Raw genomic sequence first — 8,329 nt, 5'->3', positions numbered from 1 at the left:
GGGATGAGCGGCGGCAGACACCAACGGGAATTACTCCGGGGGTGGTTGATGGTTGCCCATGAGGCACTGGGCCGGGCACCAGAGAGCAGGGATGCAGAGGAGGAAATACACAGGGAAGGGCAAGCTTAGTCCCGCCTGGGGAACCTGTGCTGTGAAAGACTGGACGTGCACCAGGAAGACCTGAGATGGCGTGATGCCACTTCCACGTCCTCGAACTTTCACATGTCAGTTCACCTCCGAGCGGTGAACCTCTGATTTGATCTGTGCTGAACTGAAAAAAGCAATAAGAAGTATGCACGTGCTCTACAAAGTTATTGTGAGGATTAGAGGAGGTAACATACACAAAAGTATATTTTATAAAGTGTGACGCTCAGAACATAGATTGGATGTATTAATAATCAAGGACATGCTTATATCCTTTGGGACACATAGTACAGTGTCTTCCACTTGGTTATCATCCATTAAATAGTTATTAAAATTATTTGTGAGACAGGACATATTTATGATGAAATGATGCATTCGTTCTGGCAGGCATTTTCATTGAAAAGCCCAGGCTCCCTGGGTGATGTAAAATCAGAAGACAGTTGTCACACTTTGCATAGGCACAGAGCACTTAACCTCATGCTGTCCTGTGGCAGGTAGAATACCGTGTGGTCACGTGACCCAGCTTCTGCTGGGCTGTGGTTCCTCATCTGCTCTGTCCTGCAGCACCAGCTCATCGGTTCGGTGTGACCCGTTGATTCAGTCACTTAGAGCTGGTTATGAGAACAATTACCGAGAACGGGTTATGTTTTAGACAACTCAGGAAGCTATCAGTGTGTGCTGATACCACGGTGAGAAATGCATACACACGCCCGGCACTGTGGAGTCACAGCAGCATGTAGGAGCCAGGCATCGCCAGCGATCACACCAACCATTGTCACCATGACAATTGCTTGGAAAGAGAGACATGTAATCCCACAGGAACCTGTACTGTCTGTGTCTGATTTAGCCAGAAGGGTCAGGAGAGACTTCTGGCCAGGGTGTCATTCCAGGCAGAGGCGGCAGCTTGTGCAAAGGCCCTGCAGCAAGGGGGCTCGGCAGTGTGAGAAAGTGAAGGGAGGCCAAGTGGCTGAATTGCGCTGCTCGGGGCTGGGTCTGAGAGGCCCATGGGAGCTGAAACCAGGCCAGACCTGAAGGCTGCAGTAAGGAGTTTGCGGAGTTTCCAGCGAGTACAGTAAGGAGTCTGCGGAGTTTCCAGTGAGCCAGAGGTTGCTAATTAATGGGTGCATCTTGACCAGATTAGTATTTTGGAGAAAAGATGCTATTCTCATTGAGTTTGGAAGAAGCGGCGAGAGGCGGCCGGGGTGGCTGTGCTAGTTCTTTTATTACTGCTGAAACAAATGAGCATAAATTAAGCAGCTAAAACAATGTCACAGCTTCCATAGCTGAGGGGCCCGGCCCCAGCATGGCTCCCCGGGGCTCTCTGTGTGGGTCTCACGAGGTAGGAACCGTGTCAGCCCTGGAGCGGAGGGTCTCGCAGGCTCATGGGCCGCCGGCAGGATCCCCTTCCTGCTCTCGCTCTGCACCCGGCCTCTCCGGTCTCCCCTGCCGCCAGGCCCAGTCCTTCTCTCCCTCTAATCTCTGCCCCTTTCTCTCAGCCCCTCTCCTGCCTTCAGCGGGCCAACAGCTCTGCCTCTGAGGGTTCATGTGACGGCCGCGGGCTTCCCTGGACAGTCCAGGATAACCTCACTGTTTTAAATCCAATGCTTCGATAACCTTCAGTACATCTGCAAAGGCCCCTTTCCTGTGTTATTCACAGGTGTGCTATCAGGACAAAGGTCCCAGGGGCCGAAATTCTGCCTGCCTGTTGACAGGGGTGCAGCTACTAGGCCAAGCAGGAGAGCTGGTTACCTGGACCAGAGAGGTGCTGGAGGAGGCAGAGGAAGAGCCTCGGGATGAGGGAGGAGACTGTGAGGGGACACGGAGGTCTCTCACTCGCACAGGCGGACGAATGGGGAGCTCACTCTCACAAGGCGCTGGCCCCGGTTCTGGACAGTTCTCATCATGTCTTCCCCCCAACTTCCCGTCTCGGCGCCATTCCCAGCCTCTGTCCCGCATTTCACGCCAACCCTGCCTCTTGTTTCTACTGTTTCTGCGCGGAGGCTGCCCCTGTGGAGGCGCCCGGCGTCCCACCACCGGGACGCACAGCAGCGAAGGTCTGTGTGTCAGGCGGCTTGCTCCTGACCATGAAATCCATCTGAACGGGCTATAGAAATCCATACCAATTGGTATCTGAGTTGGAGAGGAGGAGGCCCAGCCTCAGAGCTAACCAGTGCTCATAGCCTGGAGTTTATTTTGATTTTTTACAGGCCACCATGCATGAATTTTTCTGGCTCTTTGAGCAGAGGTACAGTATCCGCTTTTTAAATGGGAGGCCATGGTTCGTTTAACCTCTTGCTAGTGCTGCGTAGCTGTCTTCAGGTTTTGCTGTTAAAAGCAATGCTCTAACCCACTGGAATGATATGTCTCTGGGACAACTCTCCACACATGGAATTGCCAGATCAAAATTCACACACATTTAAAATTGTAATCGATAATAACAAAAGTGTAATATGCTAATTAGACCAGACATCCTTCCGGATGACCTTCCGGACGAAGCCGGGGCTGCGAGGGAAGCCCAGGTCCCGGGTGCCTGCTGGCAGCCGGAGGGAAGCCTGGGTCCCAGGTGTCAGAGAGAAGCCGGTGCTGGCAGCCGGGGAAGGAAGGCCTACTCTTGCACAAATTTCGTGCATCGGGCCTCTAGTTGTTATTATAAAACTCTCCTTTGGAATCACTGTAGCAGTGTGTGTCTTTCCCCACCCGGTCGAGGGAGGACATGACTTCAGAGAGAATCAAAGGAAGCCCTGGGGGGGTAGGGGCGACCTGAGATGGCCCGAGGCCGTCTGTCAGAGCAGTCTGTCTGTCTGTCAGAGCAGTCTGTCTGTCTGTCAGAGCAGTCTGTCTGTCAGAGCAGTCTGTCTGTCTGTCAGAGCAGTCTGTCTGTCAGAGCAGTCTATCTGTCTGTCAGAGCAGTCTGTCTGTCTGTCAGAGCAGTCTGTCTGTCAGAGCAGTCTGTCTGTCTGTCAGAGCAGTCTGTCTGTCAGAGCAGTCTGTCTGTCTGTCAGAGCAGTCTGTCTGTCTGTCAGAGCAGTCTGGAAAATGTAAGATTTCACAAGGAAACACGTGCCCTGTGCTTCCCGCCCGAGTTAGGCTCTGGGAGCAGAGTGACAGTCCTGGGTAATTCAGGAGAAAAAGGAACTGAGGCCCCTTTTTCAAGGCCCCGGGGCCCGTTTGAAAGATGAGCTCACGTAGAGCCATAAAGGAACGTGGGGCTGGGGGGGTTTGGGGAAGGGTTTTCATGTGAGCGGTCATTTTGACGAGCAGGATTGGGGAAGGAAGAGTTTTGTGTCCATCATGAAACCGCGCCGTGGGCGTGCAGGACGGTAAGTAGGTTTTGTCACTTGAGGTGTAAGGTCCAGGCAGCGAGGCTGGGAGAGCAGGGCTCTCGGTCTGCTCCCGTGAGGAGCACTTTTCACTGAAGGGGAGCCATGGGGGCATACACAGGAATTCATGTCTCCTCACTAACTGTGGGCGGCTGCGGGATGAGCTCAGAGGTGAAATCAGCCGTGGGCAAACTACGGCCTGAGGGCCGGATCCGGCCCGTTTGAAATGAATAAAACTAAAAAAAAAAAAAAAAGACCGTACCCTTTTATGTAATGATGTTTACTTTGAATTTATATTAGTTCACACAAACACTCCATCCATGCTTTTGTTCTGGCCCTCCGGTCCAGTTTAAGAGCCCATTGTGGCCCTCGAGTCAAAAAGTTTGCCCACCCCTGGGTGAAATGGTGTCAAGGCCAGTGTCCTGCAGTTCTCCCCGCCTTTGTCTCGTGGTGACAAAACGGCTGCCTGCACCTCTGATCCCACATCCACATTCGTCCCCTGCTCAGGAGGACGACAGCCCTCGCTGCTGCCAGAGCCGCTGGAGCGAGCAGGACAGACCGTCATGGGCTGAGCCAGTGGTGACACTGTGGCTGGGAACCAGACCTCGTCACCAAGACAGGAAACAGACAGCAGGAGACAGCAGCACCCCTCCCGGGGGGATTCTGAAGGGCCTTCTCTCACTGGAATGTGGACTTGGCAGCCAGCCATTCCTCTTCCCACCTCGTTTACGAAGGCGGCTGGGAGGCCTGCTCTTTCCCAGAGAACCCGGGATCCGGGGCGGGGGGCGGGGGGCTGTTTCAGGGGACAGGCTGATCACTGAGCACCCGTGTTTACTCTACAGCAGGAAGGGCAGGCCATGCCGTCTCTCTCATCTGCAAAGCCTCCCTCACTTCAAAAGGAATACGATAAACTGGAGCGCTTCGCAGGATGTGAGGACGAAAACCAGGGGAAGCCATGTGAGTGCCACGGGTGAGGAAGAATCCTAAGGAGGAGCAGAAAGCCCCCTTCTTTAGTTAAAAAAAAGGCCACATTTAAGCAGGAATGTGTGATGACTGTCAAATTCTTGTGGATTTCAAACATTTAGTTACGTTGTCACACAGTCAGCTCGGATGTGCCTAGTTTTTGTGGCTCTGCACAGTTTTTCTTAAATGTACAATTATTTTTGTCCTCATCAAATCAGAGTAGTGAGATTTGCTCAACACCCCATGTTGTTTGTTTATAAATTCACTAGAGGCCTGATGCATGACATTCGTGCAAGAGTAGGCCTTCCTTCCCCCGGCTGCTGGCACCCGGGACCCGGGCTTCCCTCGCAGCCCCAGCTTCGTCCGGAAGGTCGTCAGGAAGGTCGTCCGGAAGGACGTCCGGTCTAATGAGCATATTACGCGTTTATTATTATAGATATTATTTCACTCTGATTGTGGATATGTGTGTGTTTAGTAGGGAAACAAATGGAACACAGGATATCAGAAGGGGAAGTCCGCTATGAACGCTACTCAAGTCAGATATTAAAAGTAACCTGTCAAAAACTTAAAGAGAGTGTTTGAAATTACTGAACTGGCCTTATTAGTTACTATTCTCTTGTTAAACATCAACAGTATTCTGGGATAAGAAGAGGATTATTTCTTAAACTATTGCTTCTCATTTTCACTAAACGCTCTTATAAAGCGATGGCTTTTTAAGTGACGATTTCATATGGGAATATTAGCCGAAGGACTGGAAGTCTAGCTGCACTCCTGTGGCACTCACTCTGCAGGGTCATGCCACAGCCTGGGAAGAAGTGGTCTGGCGTTCTTCTCTTAGAGACCTTTCACCATGTGAAATGTTGTTTCCCGTTGAGATTCAGATCAACGAAAGGGCTGAAATGTTTCCCACTTTCCGCAGCACTGACTTGACCTGAGTTACCAGGTGAACCCCGCACTAAGTCACTGTGAGCAGGGCCACAGGCACACAAGGGGGAAGAACCTCCACGCTCGGCGGGGACAAACCACCGGTACCCCCCTCCCCAGCCCCATGGGTGCAGAGACACTGTGAGTGGTTTCAAGGCCTCCCACAACATGATGCTGCCGGCGATGAAGCAAATCTGTTCTTTTTTTTGTTGTAAAGAGTCGTCCCTCCCCTTCCCCTTCCCCCTTCTGCCCGGATGTGCCAATGTGGGCATTGCCCCTAAATGTCAGGCTGCTCCCCTTCCTGTCCTCCGGGAAGCAGCGTGGATTTGGGGTGCTGTCCAGGGAGAGCACAGGAGGGGGAGCAGGGGCTGGGGCGCTTCCCGCTGCTGGCAGGCCTGACACCTGGGAGGAGAATGAGAAGCGAGAGGCCCTCTCAGCCCCATGGGAATCCCCGGATGGACGCAGTTCCCCGTGCAGGGCTCCCTGAGGCAGGAAGGGCGGCGGGGGGTTCACCACGGGGTGAGCCCAGGCATGACCGCTGGAGGCTGTCAACCATCTCTCCTCCTAGGGGCTCCTCCCCCGGGGCCACCACACCAGATGGTCTTCCTTCCTCGCCCGGTCCTGTCGTTCCTGCCTGGAGGCCTGCCACAGCCCCTGGGGGCTACAGAAGGGTGCCCCGCCTGCACCGCCGGCTGCGGAAACCTGGACATGGGTGTCTTCATACTGCTGCCCTGTGGGCCTTCCAGCTCCCGCCGTCCAGCCAGAGAGTGTCCGTCCCCCGAGGCCCCAGCTGTGCCCCGGGCTCCGCCCAGTGGGTCCTGCCCACCGGCCCCCCTCCTCGGGCTCTCAGCATGCTCCCCACCTCCTCATCTCCACGCAGACTCCCCGAAGCACCTGTCTCGAGCCGTCTACATAGCATGTGCTCCAACCTGGCATGGTGCACGTGGCTTCTGGCCTGGATTTCACTCTATTTTGCTTTGTGTCTTTTCTTCAAAGATCGAGAGGACAGGAACCGTACCCCCAGAACCTTTCTGGGCTCTCGGGCCTAGTCCTCGTCATTGGAGAAACACTTCATTGAAAAGAAATGAACCACATGTGGGCAAAGACATGGTCAGGAGAGTGGTCTGGGGACACAGATGGGATCATCTATGCAGATGCAGAGGCCGTCTGCACACGTGTCCCTCAGCCCATGCACCTGCCTGCAGAGGCTAACGGTCCCCTTGCTGGGACTTGAGGCACATCCTGTCTACAAAGCTGAGAGGGAATGACTCAAGGAGGAGGAGGAGGAGGAGGGGGAGGAGGAGGAGAAGGAGAAAGAGGAGGAGAAGGAGGAAGAGGAGGGGGAAGATGGAAAAGGAGAAGGAGTAGGAGGAGCGGAAGAAGGGAGAGGAGGAGGAGGAGGGGGAAGAGAAGGAGGAGGAGGAGGGGGAGGAAGAGGAGGGGGAAGGAGGAGAGGAAGGAGGAGAAGGAGAAAGAGGAGGAGGAGGAAGAGAAGCAGGTGCAGCGTCCTGTGAGGCATTCCTCAGCGCTCAGCCCGGAAGGAGCGGTGAATCCATGTGCCCCGTGTAACAAGTCTCCCCTGTGTTTCTCATGTGTATCCAGGGCTCCCTCCTGGTTCCCAGGTGAAGACTAGATGCCAAGGTTTCTCCTGCGTCCTCCTTGGGGTCCCCATCACCCAGCAGAGGGCCGGGGAGAGAGAGAAAACGGGCACAGTGAGCAAAGAGGTGGGTGCCCCACTGAGGCAGAAGGTAATGCCAGGAAGTCGCAGAGACATTCCAGGGCCCAGGCAGGGAGCGGAGGTGGAGGGGCGAGGCCGCCCGAGGGAAGCCGCAGGGAGGCTCCTGGCTCTGCCGCCAGGTGGACTGGAGTCTCCTGCCTGGATTCCAGTCGGCAAGTCTTCCTTGTGCACTCATCTTTGCCAAGGGCAATCCTCGTTTCTGTAGGTGAGACACCACCACCACCACCCCGCGCCCCCCCCCCCCCCCCAAAGGCTAGAATTGGTTTCTGGCTGCAAAGTGGCCATACTTACTGGAGAACATGTGTAAAGCACACGACAAGTAGCTTAGTTATGGCAGGGGGATAGAATATGCATTGAGCTTCCTTTCCCTCTGCACTGAATTTTTCTATAACTCCTGACGGCTTAACTCGCAAAATATATCTCAAATCTGTCAACTTCTCCCCTTCGTTACCGCATAACCTTCGTCCAGACCTCACCTGTGCCCCCTGGGCCTGCAGCAACCTCCTGACTGGCCCCCTCACTCCCCTCTTGGACCCTCGTGGTCCACCGTCCGAATCGCCCGGCTTCTCCTGCCTGAAACCCTCCCGGCTCTGCAGGCACTCGGAGTGAGAACTGAGTCCTGCCGCATCGAGCCCAGCCTGCCTCTGGGTTCCTTCTCTCCAAGGCCCCTGCTCGCCGTCCTCCGGCCGCACCACACTCCCCCCTGTCCCTGGAGACTGCCTGCCTGGTCCCTCCTCGGGGCCTTTGCAGACGTGGTCCCTTCTGCCGGGGACACTTTGCAGCCCGCCTCCCCATGGACGGCCCCTTCTCTTCATTCGGGTCTCAGCTCGGGTGCCGCCTCCTCACTGGAGCCCTCCAGGACTTGCAATCAAAGTTGTGACCGCCCCCCCTTCACCCACCCACTTCTCATGTCACCCGTTATAGAGCTTCATGGCACTTAGCAGCATCGGAAATAGCCTTTCGCTGTTCATGAGCCTATTGTCTGCCCTTCCCCCAGACATGGAGGCTCCTTGAGAGCAGAGAGCATACTTGTCTTCTCATCACCCCACATCACCCGGCACAAGGCCTCCTGCCTAGTCAACTCTCATGAAGTTGTGGAAGGGAGGGAGGGAGGGAGGGAGGGAGGAAGGAGGGAGGGAGAGAGGGATAGAGAGAGGGAGGAAGGAGCGAGAGAGGGAGGGAGGGAGGGAGAGAGAAAGGGAGGAAGGAGGGAGGGAGGGAGAGAGAGAGAGGAAGGAGG

Source organism: Myotis lucifugus, unplaced genomic scaffold (assembly GCF_000147115.1).
Source record: "Myotis lucifugus unplaced genomic scaffold, Myoluc2.0 scaffold_400, whole genome shotgun sequence".
NCBI classification, from domain to species: domain Eukaryota; kingdom Metazoa; phylum Chordata; class Mammalia; order Chiroptera; family Vespertilionidae; genus Myotis; species Myotis lucifugus.
Note: the sequence above shows the minus strand (reverse complement) of the source record.